The 19,496-nt window shown below is 40.9% G+C and overlaps 1 protein-coding gene across 1 annotated transcript in view; it reads left to right on the top strand.

The window, feature by feature from the left end:
* LOC126185143 (solute carrier family 41 member 1-like) overlaps positions 1 to 19,496 on the top strand; it is a 560,408-nt gene that overhangs the window by 403,393 nt on the left and 137,519 nt on the right. Inside the window, exon 2 of the mRNA XM_049927985.1 lies at positions 4,032 to 4,121. The gene's annotated coding sequence lies outside the window, so the exon portion shown is untranslated. The remainder of the gene's footprint in view (positions 1 to 4,031; positions 4,122 to 19,496) is intronic.

Here is a 19,496-nt window from a genome sequence, read left to right as displayed (position 1 = left end):
AAAAAACAGACAGTGTACCTATATAACTTTAAAACATCATTTTGTGTGCACATCATTATTGGTCACTTTTTGCTCAAAGTTAAAGACAGCACTTTAGTTTTGGAAAAGACACTTGTAACACTTGTAACTGTAGCAAATCCTATATAAGTCAGTTTGACAGGGTAGTATTTACCCACTTAAAGGGACGCCATAGAAGTTGGGAACCTAGAAAAGGAGACTCTACTTTTGTAGACCACATGCTTAAGGAAGGTCATAGTTACATCACGTTTATAAAGGGAAGAAGATGAAGTACCTTTAAATAATGGAAATTAAAAACTTATGTCCATTTGACGAAATTTAGTTTTGAATGTGAAACATCTCCTTAGAAAAATTTATGAATTCCTGTGCTGGTGAACCCCTTACGTTATTTGATTTTCAAACAGCTGAGCAAAACTGAACGTACTCAGACATTTCTCTCTTTACTTATTCTGATCAACACAAAACTGACACACAATATTTTTAGCGCAACGCAATCTGACATTCAATAATCCCTACAAAAGAATTGCCCTGACTAACGATAACCTATACCTTTCATGAATCACTTACCTCACAAAAATCTTCGTTACTCGAACTACTGCAATACAGCGAGTGCCAATACTACCAGCTAAATAAAAGATTCTAACTACTGAAGGCACTAACTACTAATAGGCATAGTTAGCAAATGAAAGATGTTGATAGAGAACATACAATGTATTTACCTTAATAGTGTTCAAAAGTCATTATATATATCAGTTCATGATATCCAGTATTACAAATTTACTCTTTCTGGCGGACACACATCCAGATCGTCCGCTCTCAAAATTCTGCATCTCTCTCCCCATATCTATCACTGCTGGCGGCTCCCCTCCAACTGCGTAACGCTACGCGCTTTTCACATCCAACTTCCCAACACTACACTAGCAAATATTCCAACAATGCAAACCAGCCACAGACTGCACACAGCACAGTCAGTGATTTTCATACAGAGCGCTACGTGGCGTTACCAACATAAAAACCTGAACATCCTACTTACAAATTATCACACAGTTCCCTCATTAGTCGCTTCTAACTACAGATACTACTGATACTCCCAGCCAGGCCTTGTTGCAAGTACCCCCTCCTACTCATATGCCCCATTTTTCCTTTATTTCAGCTACTTTCTATAATCACAGCTGCTTCACTTACCTGCTTAATCTCACTTGTATCTCTTACCTGTTTGTAATATTGGACCTGTTAGAGTCATGATTGTTATGTTCAGTCAGTCGCTTGGAACATGTCATCAAAGTTTATTGTTACGTTTATTTTTTCTCAGAATAGTTGTTATAATGTATTATATAGTTTGTTATTTAACATGTCAAATATTTTATCTAAGTTCAATAGTTTTTCATTGTATTTTCTCTGAAATAATTTCTCTCATCTTAGACCTAAATAAACCATTAATAACTGTCATCTCTGGAAACGAAGTGATACTCTGTGTAGATGCACACGTTTAAAATCCTTTTTTTTTTCTATAAAAATTTCACAACCACACATATTTCTTTGTACTCGATGAAGGCGCCGCAGCTGAAACCCGGTTTTAAAACAAAATAATAAATATTGTAGAATATTACACCAGTATCGTGCACGTTTTCATTCATAATACTCACCTTATGATCCTCGACTACTCTGACACCACAACGATAACGGTTCTACCACACTTCCCCAGTTACGTTGTGCGCCCTCGTGAAATTCGCCCACTGTAACCTGCTGAATGTTCATGCCATATAAATCCACATTTTAGCCATTTATCTGGCTACATAATTCATACGAATGTGTTTCCATTAGTAGAAAACGTAGAGACCGATGCGATGACGAACCGAAAGCTTTCAGGAAGTCTTCTAACAAAGATTCCACCAGGTACCTCGAACTCTTGCTTTGTGAAAAGTACTAATTTGATTACAATTCATTCTTTCTTAGAACTTTTTTTCATCCAGCACAGTTTATTAAGGGCCAAACTGTCTCATGGTTCTTTGTCCTGTCAGAACACACAGTTTTTTGTGAGAAGCTGTTGACAACATAGTACGTACAATAAGATCAGTCAATACAAGCTGTTCTTCAAGTTTTAGTAACGGTATACTGCAAAGATACAGGGGTAAACAACAGTAAAGACGAATATTGTAAAACTATGTCTTCTAACATGCTAGAGCATGTGTCTTCATAACTCTAATATCAATTAACATTAAATCATCATCCATATTGTTATAGACTACTATTTATAGTCACAGGTTTTCTAGAAATAACAGCTGCCTGTGTGTGACACTACGATAACCAATCCATTCTCAGGGCAACATTACTGCCAATTTTGAGTAGGTAGCTGGGGAAGGACTCTGAGTTGGGTTCTTTAATGTTCTCACTACAGCAAGGCAGCCTTTATAAAAACCTAAAGTAGTAGACTGCTCTCACACGGTAGCAGTGACACGTGTATACGGCCGGCCGCGGTGGTCTAGCGGTTCTGGCGCTGCAGTCCGGAACCGCGAGACTGCTACGGTCGCAGGTTCGAATCCTGCCTTGGGCATGGGTGTGTGTGATGTCCTTAGGTTAGTTAGGTTTAAGTAGTTCTAAGTTCTAGGGGACTTATGACCTAAGATGTTGAGTCCCATAGTGCTCAGAGCCATTTGAACCATTTGAACACGTGTATACTGTTGACTTGGCACTCCATTCGGAGTTTGCTGGGAGACGATGTAAGACATTCTTGCCTCCCACAAACACTACTCTCACAAAGCAAACAGAAGATAAAACAAACATGTGTCAATCTTTCTTTGAAAGAAGGGTAACACACGGAGGTAACGATTTTTAATACTTTTATTGAGTCCAATCTGAAATCTTGTCGCTACAAGTTACAAAATATTACTATTCATTGTTGTTTTCTAACTAAAGTTGACAACTAGGCGAAACAAGCCAATAGGAACAATTCAGTTGCAGCCGACGTCTACCGATGCTTCTGCTCGTAGCATCCCTCGCAAGAAGGGCAACTATATTGCGTCCATAGTGCCGTTTTGTCATATAGGGACGTAGTGACGTAACAACACATTCTACACTGCTCGCAGCAGTTCATTCCAGTCAGTACGTCTTCTGACTGCGGATAATATTGATGAAGTGGACGTTGTTGATTTCTGGTATTTAGTTCAATGTCATAAGAAAAGACGTAAAAGATAACGACAGGTATAACCTGTTAACAAAGTCCTAGTACGTTTTATGTCCTATATTGATAGCTGGAAGCAAATGCTGGTAAATTCTTCAGACAAACTCTAAGGAAGTATTATCAGGTGACACATATGCTATAGAGCACTGGATTAATGGCTAAATGGAGATAAGGCATCTGCGAATGACGTTCTCATCGCTCTGTACGGCTTACTTCCAGTTAGTAACCTCAGTTATTCTTGAGCGAAGGTTGATTCGGCTTCCAGTTTTAATCTCCCAGGAAGTTTCATATCAGCGCACACTCCGCTGAAGAGTGAAAATTTCGTTCTCTTATACTCGCTATGTTGCGCCACAAATTGATATAAGGATAAAAGATACAGGATGCTAGTCGAATTTATCGAATTACGAATTCAATTACAATCTGCAAATTTTGCTGATACTTAGTTACATCGGTACAGGCACGATAAATGGAGAAACTTTTACTATTGATTTTAATGATTGTAACAATTGGCACCATTTGAGAACTTGGTTCAGGGACATGCAGGTTATTAAAATTGGTCTAGGCGAAGACGTTACTTGCTCCAAATTTTACACAGAATTTCGTCAGTTTATCGACTAAGATTGGAGTAATATTTTCTCGTTTCTCATTCTCAAATTCGAAAAAAATGTAAATTGGTGACATTTAGTCTCTGAAACTTCAAAGAGTGAACATAGTAAAGTCTACCCCACGTACTGTTGATTTAGTGTTTACCTTAAATTTCGGCCGGGGAAATGGGGAGAAAGGTACTTTAGTGGCTAGTACAGTGAAATTAAACTCATTTACTGTTTCGCAGGCGGTCTGCTCGGTGGTTCCTCTCCCCAAGACGTTTGTCATCAGATCTCTGGCATCAGATCTTCACATCAAGGAAGAAAGATCACAGAACGTGAGTTGCCTTCGACTGTGAACTCCATAAGATTACGCATGCTTACCCTCATACCCCATCCTCTTACTTTCCTTTGTGTCACTTGTTTCGCAAACTAACGTTTGCCAATGTTCGGAAAACTACGGCTCGTGAGAGACACATCGAAAATATAGGGTGTACGAGAATTTGCATTTTGCGGCGTGCAATGCAGGTGTAGCGGCTATAAAGCTAAGTACTGACAAACTTATTTGTGCACTGTTATAGTTATTAAATTTAATAGTTTTCAGCGGTGTTTCGTGCCGTTTGTGGCGAAATAACGATTTAATACATTTTGGAAACGTTCGCTCGCTGAGTTTATTAGAGTCTTCTGTGCGTTGAAGTCGTTTCGTAAATTTCGTGCTTTAGTTTTCAACTGACGTTTCTTATTGTTTCTAGTGAAATATTTCAGTAAAATTTTCATTCAGTGTTTTAACTCCGTTTAGTGTTCCAGTGGCCGTTAGAATTTTTTGGTTTTAGCTAATAATTTTGTGAAGTTTTGTTCGTATTGGTATTAGCTGTGGTGTAATGGTATTAATAAAAGTAGTTGCTTTCTTAGTAGGCAGAGAATTTCGAGACAATTATTGTTAGTTCTATAAATAGTTCTACTGGTGTAACTGAACTTTGGCAACGTAGACGTATAGTTTTCTCAGTAACTGTAAAATTTTACCATGAGTGAGAAGTGTGAATTCTGTCGTAGGTTTTTGAGTTATGGGTTACGGTGTGGGATTTATTCAAAGTATTTTCATTGGGGGCGAAGGGAATACAGTAGGGAAGCAAGTGGTTATTTTGGTGAGATCCTCTCCTGGGAATGCAGAATATGTAGTAGAAATAAGCTGATAGAGGAGCAGGAGCGTAAAATCGGTGCCCTTCAGGTGCAGTTACAACGCGCAAAGGAGGAAATAGGTACGTTGAGGAGGGTGAAGGGTGGTAGGGAATGGGAACTGGCAGTTGGCATGAAGGCAGCTATGAATAGGAGGTATTCAGACAATTTTACTTTGCGTATATGCAATAGATTTGACCAACTGTCAGAGTTGAGTGGAGAGGAGCCTCGTGTAGCTGTAGATGTACGGAACATGCAGCAGTCCTCAGCAGTTAGGAGGCCTCGGTTAGTTGCAAAGTCTAACAGAAAGAAGAAGGTTCAGTTGCTACGTAGTTCTCACAATGGAGGTGTGGGCCAGCAGTTGGAGGAAGTGTTGGGGAGTGAGTACCAGGTCACCATCATCGTGAAGCCTAGTGCAAGGTTCGCTCAAGTGACTGACAGCATAGGGGAATTATGTAGGAATTTTACGGAGGAGGATCAGGTAGTGATAGTGAGTGGAGCAGGGAACAGTCTTGATAGGGACAGGGAATCTGATGTAGGTGGTGACCTGGTGAAGATAGATACTCATACTGGCGGCACTAATGTGCATTTCGTGCAACTGTTTCAGCGTCATGATCTGCCTTACCTTAATGCGGCTGTTAGGCGCGTTAACATGGGTCTGGGGAGGGCGCTGATGGCAGAGGACATGGGTCACATCTCAGTGGTGCCAGTTGGGTCTATCAGTAGATCTGGATTCACTAGACATGGCCTGCATCTCAATAGGTATGGGAAGGGGAGACTGGCTAAGCTTATAGGTGACAGTGTAGTGGGTGGTGGTGGTGGTGGTGGTGGTGGGGTCACTCATGGAAAAATTCCTATAGTAGTTGGTGTTAGAGCTGTACATTTTTAGATGGAAGTCAGCTAATAGATATACCAGCTTAAAGGAAGTCCCTCTAACTAGGGGCTCACCTTCCGAGGATGTAATGTTTCCAAGTAGAGAAGGAATTAGCATATTTCATCAAAATATCAGAGGTATTAGAGATAAAGTTAGTGAACTGCTTATAGATGTTGACTCTGAAATTATTGGTATATCAGAGCACCACTTAAATAATTTGATAATTCAGAGGCTTCCTTTACCAGGACACAGATTAGCTGGCTGTTTGTCAAGGAGTTCCTTGCGGGGTGGGGGAGTGGCTATGTACGCAAAAAACAGTATTCCATTTGAGTCCATAGACATATTACGACACTGCACTGAACAGATATTTAAATGTTGTGCAGGGGCAGCTGAATTTAGTGAAACTAAACTTCTAATTGTTGTTGTTTATAGGTCCCATAACTCCGACTTCAGAGCATTTCTGCTCAAGCTACAGAGGATTCTTGATTCACTTCGTAAGAAGTACCAGAAATTAGGTATATGTGGTGACTTCTGTATTAATATTGTATATGATGGTGCAAGAAAAAGGATGTTGGTAGATCTCCTAAATTCATATGACCTGATGCAGACTGTGTTTTTTCCAACTAGGGTGCAGGGGAAAAGTAGCACAGCCATAGACAATATTTTTATTCATTGTTCATTACTAGATGGGCATTCTGTTAGTAAAAGCGTGAGTGGCCTGTCAGACCATGATGCACAAATTTTAACACTAAAAGGCTTTTGTACCCAAACCAATGTCATATTTAATTACAAACTATGTGGGAAAGTTAATCTAACAGCAATAGAGAGTTTTTTAAACCTTCTCAAGGAACATGAGTGGCAGGATGTTTATAGTGCCGATAACATAGATGATAAATACAATGCTTTCCTTAACACATTTCTCATGCTCTTTGAGAGTTGCTTTCCGTTAGAACGTTCTAAACAGGGTGCTAACAGTAATAGGCAGCCCGGGTGGCTGACTAGTGGGATAAGGATATCTTGTAGAACAAAGCGGTTACAAACAGTATTGTAAGGTGCTTAAAAATGTTATTAGGAAGGCAAATAGCCGCTCTGGATTAGCCGAGCGATCTAAGGCGCTGCAGTCATGGACTGTGCGGCAGGTCCCGGTGGAGGTTCGAGTCCTCCCTCGGGCATGGGTGTGTGTGTTTGTCCTTAGGATAATTTAGGTTAATTAGTGTGTAATCTTAGGGACTGATGACCTTAGCAGTTAAGTCTCATAAGATTTCACACACATTTTAACATTTTTTTGAAGGCAAATAGTATGTGGTATGCAAATAGAATAGCTAATTTACGGGATAAAACTAAAACCATATGGTCAGTTATGAAGGAAGTGTCTGGTCAGCACCTCAAGGTCGACGGTATAAAGTCAGTTCGCAGTAAAAATATTTCCGTTACTGATAAATCAGATATATTTACAGTATTTATCAATCATTTTCTGAGCATTGCTGGTGAATTCAAAAAATGGTTCAAATGGCTCTGAGCACTATGGGACTTAACATCTGAGGTCATCAGTCCCCTAGAACTTAGAACTACTTAAACCTAACTAACCAAAGGACAACACACACATCCATGCCCGAGGCAGGATGATTCGAACCTACGATCGTAGCGGTCGCGCGGTTCCAGACTGAAGTGCCAAGAACCGCTCGGCCACTCCGGCCGGGCTGGTGAATTCAATAAAAATTTTGTTTCTACAGGAAATCATATAACTTTCTTGGCAAATGCCTTTCCGAGATTGATGTCTGAAATACTTCTCTGTAATACAGACAAGAGGGAGATTGAGTCAATAATTAAATCACGGAAGACTAAGGGCTCTCGTGGTTATAATGGAGTGCCTAGCAGAATATTGAAGTACTGTGCTGCACATGTTAGCCTTCTATTTAGCCATATTTGTAACTTTTCCTTTAGGAATGGTCAGTTTCCTGAATGATTAAAACACTCAGTAGTAAAGCTGCTTTATAAAAGCGGAGCAAGGGATAATGTAGATAATTTTAGAACTATTTCTATGCCATCAGTGTTTGCGAAAGTTATTGAAATGGCTGTACATGTAAGGATAATTAATCATTTTATATCCCACGATTTGCTATCAAATGTACAGTTCGGCTTTAGAAGCCGTTTAACAACTGAAAATGCTATTTTCTCTCTTCTCTGTGAAATACTGGATGGGGTAAGCAAAAGGTTTCGAACGCTTGACATATTATTTGATATAACTAAGACGTTTGATTGTGTTGATCACAAAATACTGCTCCAGAAGTTGGACCATTATGGAATACGGGGGGTAGCTCACAGTTGGTTCACCTCTTACTTTAGCAACAGACAACAAAAGGTCATTATTCGCAATGTTGAGAATGGCTGTGATGTGGGGGCGGAGTGGGGTACTATCAAATGGAGGGTGCCCCAGGGATCAATGTTGGGGCCACTACTGTTCCTTATTTATATAAATGATATGCCGTCTAGTATTACGGGTAACTCTAAAATATTTCTGTTTGCTGATGACACTAGCTTAGTAGTAAAGGATGGTGTGTGCTCGGTTTCAAATAGTGCAGTACATGACCTTAGTTCATGGCTTGTAGAAAATAAACTACCGATAAATCACAGTAAGACTCAATTTTTACAGTTTGTAACACACAATTCAACAAAACCTGATGTTATAATTTCACAGAACGGGCATATGATCAGTGAAACTGAACAGTTCAAATTTTTAGGTGTTCAGGTAGGTAGTAAGCTGTCGTGGAAAGCCCACGTTCCGGATCTGGTTCAAAGACTTAATACCGCCAGTTTTACTATTCGATCGGTATCAGAAGAGAGTGATCGTTCGACACAAAAATTAGTCTACTTTGCTTATTTTCATTCGCTAATGTCGTATGGTATTATATTTTGGGGTAACTCTTCCCATTCTAAAAGGATATTTTTGGCTCAGAAGTGGGCGGTTCGGGCAATAAGTGGTGTAAGTTCACGAACCTCTTGTCGACCCCTGTTCACGAGTCTGGGTATTTTGGCATTGGCCTCTCAATACATATATTCCTTACTGTCATTTCTTGTTAACAATATTAGCTTATTCTCAAGAATAAGCAGCTGTCACTCGGTTAATACTCGGTAGAAATCAAACCTGCATTTGGATCGGACTTCGTTAACCCCTGTGCAAAAAGGTGTGCAGTATACTGCTGCATCCATTTTCAATAAGCTACCACAGGAATTCAAAAATCTTAGCAGTAATTCACGCGCTTTCAAATCGAAACTGAAGAGTTTCCTCATGGGCCACTCCTTCTATTCTGTCGAGGAGTTCCTTGAAAAACTAAGCTGATTCCTTTTGTATTGTTGATTGCGTTTACTTAAGCTTATGGACTGACTTTTTTCGGGTTCATAAACATTTATTTTTATCTGATGTTACTTTTATGTTGTAATTTCATATACTGACACGTTCCATGACCTTGGAGACTTGCTCCTCAATTTGGTCCTACGGAACTTGACGTGTAAATAAAAAGAAATAAATGCCTTATCATTATGTATGCATTACAGTAAATGACACCGTTAAACCCTACATGTTTCAAGACAGCGTGTGGCATATCATTTATATTTCAGAATCAGTGCAGGGAATTTGTTATACACTGCTTGACAAAAAATGAATCACTTAGAAGGGGAAGAGGAAATGAAGTAAAATTTCACTGTTTCAGACGCTATTTAGTGGTATTTCAGTGATAACAAAATCGAGTCAAATTTATAAACAACTTGGCAGTATGTGCCCACTTACCAGTATGACGCTGCACCTCCTGTGATCTGGATGCGTGCACTTAATGACTTTAGAAAGGTGTCATAAAGCCATCCACTCCAGAGGTAAGCTGGCCCATAACTGTTGTAACTGGTCCTTGATATCTTGGATACTTGAACTGGGACGGAGTTGACGTCCGAGCTGGTCCAACACATGTTATATAGGGGACATATCTAGAGATCTTGCTGGTTATACGAATCACACAAAATCACGCATACTGTTCTTAGAGAAGCGTGTCTTGCGTAGACGATTACTGTCCAGTTGAAAAATGGCAGCATGGCACTGTCACATGATAGTTGACAGATGGGGATGCAGAAAACTCATGACGTACCGTTGTGGCGTCAGAGTTCCCTCAAACACTGCCTGGCGTGACTTGATGTCATACACCATGGCTAGCCCACACAATGATGCCAGGAGTAACACAGCTGTCCCTCTCCAAACACTGGAAGAATGAGAGCTCTCCCCAGGTCTCTGACATACTAGCTGACGATGGTCATCGGTGGTAGTGCAGAACCGCGATTCACTACTGAACACATATTTCAGCAGTCCATGCTTCGCAGTCTTGGCACCGCTGCAAACGCAGCGCTGTGTATTGTGGTGTTTACAGCAGCCAATGCATGGGACTGTAATTACCTACTTCGGCTGCTGCTAGTCTCCAACCGTAATGGGAGACGACACAGCGAATGCATTATTTGCTCCCAGATGGAAGACGCAGGTATGAAGGGTTTACGATATATTTGCTGCACAATTCGGCAGACTTCCCCTGTGCTGTTCAGAAGTAATCGGCCGGAATCTTGACGACGAGTATGCCAGTCATCACGTTCCCATGCAGTATCCCAATATCAGGGCACCCGAATGCCCCACAAATTTTGATACTGCACGATTCAACCAACCGGCCAAATGGAAATCCACAGTCAGGTGGGAATAACGCTAACGCTAACGCTAACGCTTTGTCACTTGAATACGCAGCATCTCTGTGCCCTTCACAGTGATCACTCAACATCTAACGCCGTTGACGACCCATTTATGCCCAAACAGGCTTGGTGACAACACTAAACATGAACGACACTAGTGAACTCTGGTGGCGTAACTGTCAGAGAATTTCAGCTCTAATCATTCGCATACTCGCCGATGGTGTGTAGGTGTACACTTACATCCATACATGTCTTTTGGGTGCTTCACTTTTCCTGTCAGCCGTTGTAGTATTTGTATTTGAATTTGATAATAGACAGCGGATGTCGACAGCTGCTTATATTTCTTCTAACTATCCATTTAGCCGCTGTTTGAAAGTTTCCTCATACATGAGAATAGACACAATCCGATGAGACTAATTGCCATAATATAGTTAACTCTGAAAAGGAAATGAGATGTTTCCCAAACTCTGCTCCGTCACATAGGTGTGTTCGTGATTCATTTGCAAAGTTTCAGTGCCTGAGAACAATGCTGAAAGCCTTGGAGCAATGTGGATACCTCATTATTTTCATCACCATATCATAATCATCATCATCAGTGGTAGGACAGCCTTTCGCGAGCCTTGGCCTTTTGCATTCTTTCCTTTTTAGTGCCTACCTCCTCTAATTCTGAACTTAAATTTCCATACGTCCTCTCAGACATGTTCCTCCCACCTTAGCTTGGACTTCCAGCCATCCTGTTTCTTTCAGGCACTGAGATGAATATCTCCTTCATCATTCTGTCATTAGGTCTCAGTACATATCCTGCCCATTCCAACCTTTTAGTCTTAATGCAACTGACAATGTCTGATTCATTATATAGATTATATAATTCATAGTTGAGACTCCTCCTCCAAACACCATTTTCTTCCACTAGTACAAGAATTCGTCCCAGGAGCTTTTCTCCAAATATGCCAAGTTGCTTTTCATCGAATTAATTTAGAATCTACGTCTACTTCTACACTACTGGCCATTAAAACTGCTACACCAAGAAGAAATGCAGATGATAAACGGGTATTCATTGGACAAATATATTATACTAGAACTGACATGTGATTACATTTTCAGGTAGTTTGGGTGCACAGATCCTGAGAAATCAGTACCCAGAACAACGGCCTCTGGCCGTAATAACGGCCTTGATACGCCTGGGCATTGTCAAACAGAGCTTGGATGGCGTGTACAGGTACAGCTGCCCATGCAGCTTCAACACGATACCACAGTTCATCAAGAGTAGTGACTGGCGTATTGTGACGAGCCAGTTGCTCGGCCACCATTGACCAGACGTTTTAAATTAGTGAGAGATCTGGAGAATGAACTGGCCAGGGCAGCAGTCGAACATTTTCTGCATCCAGAAAGGTCCGTACAGGACCTGCAACATGCGGTCGTGCATTATCCTGCTGAAATGTAGGGTTTCGCAGGGATCGAATGAAGGGTAGAGCCACGGGTCGTAAAACATCTGAAATGTAACGTCCACTGTTCAAAGTGCCGTCAATGCGAACAAGAGGTGACCGAGACGTGTAACCAATGGTACCCCATACCATCACGCCGGGTGATACGCCAGTATGGCGATGACGAATACACGCTTCCAATGTGCGTTCACCGCGATGTTGCCGAACACGGATGCGACCATCATGATGCTGTAAACAGAACCTGGATTCATCTGAAAAAATGACGTTTTGGTGCACCCAGGTTCGTCGTTGAGTACACCATCGCAGGCGCTCCTGTCTGTGATGCAGCGTCAAAGGTAACCGCAGCTCTGATCTCTGAGCTGATAGTTCATGCTGCTGCAAACGTCGTCGAATTGTTCGTGCAGATGGTTGGTTGTTGTCTTGCAAACATCCCCATCTGTTGACTCAGGGATCGAGACGTGGTTGCACGATCCGTTACAGCCACGCGCATAAGGTGCCTGTCATCTCGACTGCTAGTGATTCGAGGCCGTTGGGATCCAGCACGGCGTTCCGTATTACCCTCCTGAATCCACCGATTCCATATTCTGCTAACAGTCATTGGATCTCGACCAACGCGAGCAGCAATGTCGCGATACGATAAACCGCAACCGCGGTAGGCTACAATCCGACCTTTATCAAAGTCGGAAACGTGAAGGTACGCATTTCTCCTCCTTACACGAGGCATCACAACAACGCCGGTCAGCTGCTGTTTGCGTATGAGAAATCGGTTAGAAACTTTCCTCATGTCAGCACGTTGTAGGTGTCGCCACCAACGACGACCTTGTGTAAATGCTCTGAAAAGCTAATCATTTGCATATCACTGCATCTTTTTCCTGTCGGTGAAATTTCGAGTCTGTAGCACGTCATCTTCGTGGTGTAGCAATTTTAATGGCCAGTAGGGTATACAGATACGCCGCAGTCCACAGTACGGCGCGTGGCGGAGGATACCCCGTACCACTACCTCCACTCGCAAACGAAGCGAGGTTAAAACGACTGTCTATATGCCTTCGTATGAGTCGTAATTTCTCGTATCTTATCTTTGTGGTCTTTACGCGCAATGTATGTTGGAGGCAGAAAAATCGTTCTGCAGTCAGCTTCAAGTGCCGATTCTCTAAATTTTTTCATTATTGCTCCTCGATAATAATGTCGCCTTTCCTCTAGGGGTTCCCATTTTCAGTTCCTGAAGCATGTCCGTAACACTTGCGTGTTGTGCGAACCTACCGGTAACAAATCTAGCACCCCACCGCTGAACTGCTTCGATGTCTTCATTTGATCTGATCTGGTACGGATCCTAAACACTCGAGCAGTACTCAAGAACGGCTCGCACTAGCGTCCTGTATGCGATCTCCTTTACAGATGAACTACACTGTTGTAGAATCCTCCAAATAAACCGAAGTCAACCATTCGCTTTCCCTACCACAATTTTCACATGCTCCTTTCATGTCATATCGCTTTGCAATGTTACTGCCAGATATTTAAACGACGTGGCTGTGTCAGTCAGGACACTACTAATGCTGTATCCGAACATTAAGGGTTTGTTTTTTTTACTCATCCTTATTAAGTTACATTTTTCTACATTTAGAGATACATCAAGTTTTCAGAATCTATGTTAGCGCAAGCCCTACTAACACTTCATACTTCATACTGAGTTTAATTATTCTTACTTTTTCGTGTCAGGAGCTGTCAACTTTTCGGCCCAATACTGGGCTACGTGAAAAGCTTCCGGCTTGCTTAGCCAGAGATCGCATAATGGAGCTCTGTGTAGGACAATTTCGGCATGTTAGATGTTCCACGTTTCGCCTTCCTACACAGTCACATTTATTGTCATCAGGTTATAATAGGCCCCATTTATCAGATTGACTTTTGCTGGGGCTACTCCATTTCTGATGCAGTTTAGCATTTTCCATCCATGACTTGTAGGTTAATTCAAAACCACTTGGTGGATATTCTGAAATTGGGTAGACGACAGAAAGTTAAACAAAATATAACTGAGGAACCGATATCTTGATTTTAGTCTTTTTAATCCATATGGGCTACCGTATAGAGGATGACTCTCATGAAACGTCTGTTTTGGACAGCTCGTTATGTTCATAAGCTACCCTACGAGACTTGGGATTGCTGAAACCTGAAGCCTGGCAGGGCTTTTCCAGTGGAGTGGGTTTCATGCATTCTTTGACTAGCCTACAGGTTTCATTATGGCTTATGTTGCTCTTGTTTGCACGCACCGATCTAGACCAGACAGGCATAACTTCAGTTTTCCTGTACAGCAGTTTCGATTTCGGATGTTTTCTTAGGCCATGTTGGCAGGCACTCCACTGTTTTCGGAGCTGACATTGGTTTTACAGATTATTTCTGATTCAAGGTAATTGAAAGTATGGTCGATATCAAAGTACGATGAACCAATTGAAATGGATATTGGTTCACTAGTATAATCTTTCTTATTACAGGCATCTACTTAGCTTCTCCTTCATTTATCTGTATGTTCATCTTTCTAGCAGATCTTTTAAGATTCATTGCCCTTGGCGTTCTTGTAGTTACATCAATACCCTCTGCGTACGCCACTGCTTGAGCTGATTGGTACAGGATAGTCCCCCATGTAATGATGCCCGCATCTCTTATAACGTTTTCCAAGGCTATATTTAATAGAAGGCAGGATAAAGAATCTCCCTGCTTCACCCTATTTCTTGTGGCCACAGCACTTGACAAAATATTCTGAACCTTCATTTAACTCTAGATATTTTTCAAAGTAGCTTTTACTAAGGCGATGAGTTTATTAGGAATCTCTAACACTTCCATTGATCAATACAGGTTCCGTCTATCAATACTGTCATACGCTGATCTAAAAATCTATAAAGAGATGATTGTATCAATCCCAAATTCCTAACATTCTTTAGAGATGACTAATGTGCACGAGAAAATCTGGTTTGTTAAATTCAAACATGATGAAGCAGAGCGACAGTGTGTTGAGAAACTGTCTAAGCTGCATTTAATTAATTGGATGCAAGTAATGGAATCCATGCCTAAGGTTAAGGACGTTGTCTCCAGTTCAGTGCAAAATGTCAAGCCTGCTGAGAACGAGTGCCGGCCGAAGTGGCCGAGCGGTTCTAGGCGCTACAGTCTGGCACCGCGCGACCACTGCGGTCGCAGATTCGAATCCTGTGTGATGTCCTTAGGTTAGTTAGGTTTAAGTAATTCTAAGTTCTAGGGGACTGATGACCTCAGAAGTTAAGTCCCATAGTGCTCAGAGCCATTTGAACAATTTTTTTGAAAACGAGCGTATTAAAGAAGGAAATATAGTCAACAGCAAGATGTTATCTGACAAGAAACTTTACAAAGGTTGCACCAGCAAACTGGAGAGGTTCCTATTGAACATATTGGCAATATATCCATTTCACGTCAGAAAAAGAAGAGAAAAGATTCAGGAAAACAGAAATAAAAGAGAAAAGAAAGAAGTTAGGTAAGAAGTCACAAAAAAGAAGAATTTTAAATAACACAAGAAGATCTCCTAACAATCACTTAAAAAGCTCTTTGACAGGAGAATCAGCGAAGACTCGACAACTTAAAAAAAAATTCTTTAGAATGTATGGCTGTTGTAGCTGTCCTGGCAACGAAATTTTTAACAGACTGAGTTTCTTGGAGACGAGCAACACTGAACTGTATAGCCTCTTATCAAACAACTGGACTCCCGTGTTTAAGTGCTGGAAACAAGTTCAAATAAGTGAAGCCATCCAACTGCTGTAGCACCAGCTATAATGCAGAAAAAACCAGTGGTCGACAAAGGCGAAGGAGTCGATCTTTTTCGATCGGATTCTGAGGAAGAAAGTGAAGAAGCTATGGAAATAAAAGAACAGGGTATGCAGCAAAGAAATAAAAAAAACAGCATTAATTGCAAAGTCAGACATTAGGTGTGAAAGCATGGGACGATGAAATTAATATGAAATTAATGGAAGACGAAGTTCGCAAAATATCAATGGATGGTCTTCATTGAGGTGCATCAAAACTTATGCCTCTTGTTTTTGGCACACATGAACTTCAGAGTTCTTGTGTTGTGGAAGTTTCTGTTGGTGCACTTCAAGAAGCAATAGACGCAACTGAACAGTATGTCCAAAGTATGGATATAGCTGCTTTCATCCCCTTCAGAAAACTTGCCGATCCAAGATCATTCCAACTATAATCTATCGGAACTCCGTTGAACAAAAAACCGTGTCCATTAGTTTGTTGAAATAAAGCACAAGTCACACTCGTCTACAGGAAGGGGTTATCCACAAAACTACCGGCCAACATCATTGACATCGATTTGTTGTAGAATCTTAGAGTATATTCTGAACTGAAACGTAATGACGTATCTCGAACACAATGACCTCCTCCATGCCGAACATTATGGATTCTGATATCATCGATCATGTAAAACCCAACACGCTCTACATGAGATACTGAAAGCTTTGCATCAAGGCAGTCTGGTAGATGCAATATAATAAAAAAATGACTGCTCAAAGGTCTTTTCTTGTAATTTATTTACCTACATGATTTCCATTTCTGCTTCAAAAGAGGCCATAAAAGAAATGAGGATACGAGAAAAGAAGTAAATATTTGTTCTATAAGAGCCAGAATTAAAGATTATAGAAATAAGTGTTTCAAACATGTGACGAGAGTGGATGAAAATCGCATACCAAAATTAGCTTTACGTTATACCCCATCATAAAATGCATGACGGACATCCTAGGCCTGTCTTGGAATAGGCCAAGTAGCATAACCGTGAAGAAAAATAATAATTGCATTTCACATTTGATCATGCAGTACTTGTTCCATAGATCATGAATACGACGCTGCCTAATGATGTGGAACGTGTCATGTTAATAAAAGGTGTCTATACAAGATATTACATTACACAAAATATTACAGGACACTTAATATTTAATTTTTTTATTTTTTATGTGCGGTGGCACTCGTTGCGAACCTAGCCATTGCAATATCCTCTGTCTGATACTATGTTTCTTACCAAAATTGACCAGAGCTATTCTTCAAAATAACAGCTCAAGACACTTGACACCTTAAATAGCTACTGTCTTTTGTCACAGAATACGAGTACGTGTCACTTGCAACAACACAACATTTTTCACGTACGTTTCCACTCCAGACTGAAAAGAAAGCTTGCTACTCATCACAGGCCCTTCAGTTATTTTACACGATAAGTCGCAGTTTATATTGCTTTCTGTTTCTTTGTATACGTAATTTCAGCGATTTGGAACGTATTTATCTCATTAGAAGGTTTCTTTTCAAGAGAATACACGTATAACAATGTTTTTAAAAGAAAACTGTAGCTATTTCCACGATCCACTTTTTTGTTATACCTACTACTGTCGTTCAATTGTTTTCTCACGTATTTATTTGAAATTTGGAATATTTTCGAACGTCAGACTGTTAAAACCATGTACATAGGTGTAACTGACTGACTCCGTGACGATGAAATAAACTTTAAAAGATAATGGAGAAGACGTATCAATTTGAGTAGGGAACCCTGGTTCAGAAACAACTGAGTTGAAAGGTATAACCAAAAACGAGAAAAATTCAAATTTTTCGTTTTCTGTTGGCGATACCAAAAATCTAAGTAGACACATTTCTGTAATAATCTTACTGGGTATATATGGCCAACAGTTGTTCAAAATGGTGTCCTCTAGCTTGTATGCACGCATAAATAGTGGCATAAAGTTCTGTTATATCGATTTGAACTACCCCAAAGTTGTTCAAGCAACATCAAAGGTAGTAAGAATTCTTTCCACGAAATCCACTTCAACAGTCTAGTTCGCAAGATGTTCTTTTCACAACTTCTCTAAACAAACAAACAAAAAAATGGGATCGTATCAGGCGAACGATATAATCACGAAACAGAACCACTTTTCCCTATTTACCTTTGAGGGAACATCTGACACAGGTGTTCCGAGTAAAATTGGGAAAGGGAGCTGGAGCTCCATCATATTGAAACCACATTCGTGTACAAAGATCAAGTGGGATATGTACTAAAAACGTGGGTGTCATGCATCTCAGAAACACAACGTGCACTGGTGTAGTTAAGCGAAGAGGAATGAAATATTACCCTATGCTCACCCACAAGTTCACTCCAAACCTGTGTTTATGACATTTCACAACTGTAATTTGAGGATTATCAGTGCTCATATATGACTGCTACAAGTGTTGAGGAATCCGTCTCTGATGAAACAGGTTTCATGCAAGAAAAATGCATAGAAAGGAAAGTGAGGATCTACTACATAAAGCTGCAACCCGACGCGAGGCCCGAAAGCAAGAGTTGAAGCTTGTACTGTATGTCAATGGTAGGGGTGTATCACCCATCGTGGTGGACGCCTGCATGTTGCTCAGATTTGTGTACCCTAATATGTTAGCAATTATATCAAGAGCTTGCCCAGGATCTGAACTAGAAATAAATAACTCATATTACACTACTCGCTATTAAAGTTGCAACATCATGAAGATGGCATGCAATAAGAATCAAAATGGCATGAATTGTACTCCATGCTTGGACATTATTTATTTATTTATTTACTACTACTTACAATCTTGACACCTGTAACCTGGAATCTAATGCAGGTTGTGTTTCCACTTAGGTACAGAAAGTTGTACATAACTTAATTAAAGCTTTTATTCCAAACATTTAATGCAGTTTATGCAGCATCAACAATTGGTGGAATTAAATATAGTATAAAAATGCTTAGATTTGCAAATGATTAGAATATCAGCACAGTCTAATGTCATAGATAGGAGTAACACTATCTACATTAGTATTGTGATTTTGGGAGTTTCAGCCCACTCTACAATGTTGCCAGATCTCCCTCACATGCATCAGTGAATCAGTGATTCATCCCCCTTCCCCACTCCATTCCTTCCTCCCACCTCTCCCTCCCCCTCCTCCTCTAGGCTCCTTGGCCTATTCAAAGGTTGTTATCCGATTGGTTGCCTGCATGGATGCCAGATCTCCCCCCCCCCTCCCCCACACATCTTGCGATATCCGAACAGAACCACTGATGAAGAAACAGATCGAAAGAAAAAAGACAAAAAAAGTGTTCAGTGGCACTTCCTCTATATCTCAATGTTCCGGGTTCGACTCCCAGACAGGAGGACAGAGATTTTCTTCACTCGGGGACTGGCTGTTTGTGCTGTTCTAATCATATCATATCATCTCATCTTCATCACAAAGACGCACAAGTCGCCGAAGTGGCGTCAAGCAAACCCCGTCGGGGTCTCCCAGCCAGTAACGCCATACGATCACTTCATTTCTAGCCACAGTGTGTACTTATTTAAAGTGGTCAGGACCGAAGGGTTTGCCTACGCCTACAGTATCTGAGCCGCGTATTTTGGCAGCCGCTGCTGCCGCGGCCTCATGACGATGCTCTGCCCCCTATCGAACCTCCATATTGCTGCCTACTTGTGGAATACCCTCGTCGCTA

The sequence above is a fragment of the Schistocerca cancellata genome, chromosome 4 (assembly GCF_023864275.1).
Source record: "Schistocerca cancellata isolate TAMUIC-IGC-003103 chromosome 4, iqSchCanc2.1, whole genome shotgun sequence".
Taxonomy (NCBI): domain Eukaryota; kingdom Metazoa; phylum Arthropoda; class Insecta; order Orthoptera; family Acrididae; genus Schistocerca; species Schistocerca cancellata.
Note: the sequence above shows the minus strand (reverse complement) of the source record. Positions and strands in the feature narration are given on the sequence as shown.